The sequence below is a fragment of the Pygoscelis adeliae genome, unplaced genomic scaffold, assembly GCF_000699105.1.
Source record: "Pygoscelis adeliae isolate BGI_AS28 unplaced genomic scaffold, ASM69910v1 Scaffold853, whole genome shotgun sequence".
Classification (NCBI taxonomy): Eukaryota; Metazoa; Chordata; class Aves; order Sphenisciformes; family Spheniscidae; genus Pygoscelis; species Pygoscelis adeliae.
In genome coordinates this window covers 12,960-13,752 of record NW_008824382.1, presented here as the reverse complement: position 1 = coordinate 13,752, position 793 = coordinate 12,960, and the positions used below count along the sequence as shown (strand labels likewise).

At 57.5% G+C, this 793-nt stretch overlaps 1 protein-coding gene across 1 annotated transcript in view; it reads left to right on the top strand.

Annotated features, from left to right (window-relative positions):
• Nucleotides 1–793, top strand: part of RHOT2 (ras homolog family member T2) — a gene marked incomplete at its 3' end in the record, with an annotated part of 8,645 nt that overhangs the window by 363 nt on the left and 7,489 nt on the right. The window lies entirely within an intron of this gene.

Below are 793 nucleotides of genomic sequence, written 5' to 3'. Positions count from 1 at the left end.
GATGAATGCTATCGGTTTGTTTAGAGGTTTGTTTAATCCTTCTCTGTCTTGCAAGCTGTTGTATGTGGCTTGTCTTAGCCCTCCGGGAAGCCTCCAGAAGGAGAGCGGTGGGGGGCAGCTTGCTGCCCACCAGGAGGTGGAGGAGGCTGCTGAGCAGATGATGTGCTCTTAGCCTCGGGATGTTCCCGACAGACTCGGAAGAGGGGAGAAGCAGTTCCTGAGCTTGGGCGAGGCCCTTCTGCTCCCTACATTAGGTCCCTGTGGCTGCCTGATGAAGCAGTGACATAGAGGAGTTGGTTTGGGAGCTGGAGCGCTGGGGAGCACTGGACAGGGAGGGACCGGGGCTCCCACGTCCCTCAGAGCAGCCATGGAGGAATAATCCAGCTGGCTGGCTGGGGTGGGCCCAGCTGCTCTTCTCTGCCCTGGGATTAACCTCGGCTCTGCACAGAGGAGGACCTGTTGATTATGGGTAATAAAACTCTCTCTCCTCTGTGCATCTCACGTGAGCAAAGCTATTTAATCTCTCCACCTCGGTGGCTAACGGCCAAGGAGGTGGGCTGGTGGGCACGGGGGTCCTGCTCCCTCCACCCAGACAACAAGAGTATAGAGAGGCTTAAAATGGCTCCAGGAAATCCTGCCTAAACCCTTGTGTGTCCTCGGGATTAGCCCTAAACTCTCTCCTGAAAGGGCCAGTGATCCTTCCTGTCTGCTTCAAATAAAGCGTTGGTGTCAGCGCTGTCTGCACGGGGTCGGGGAGGGGAGGAGGGCAGCGGCCACTGGCCCAGCACAGGGC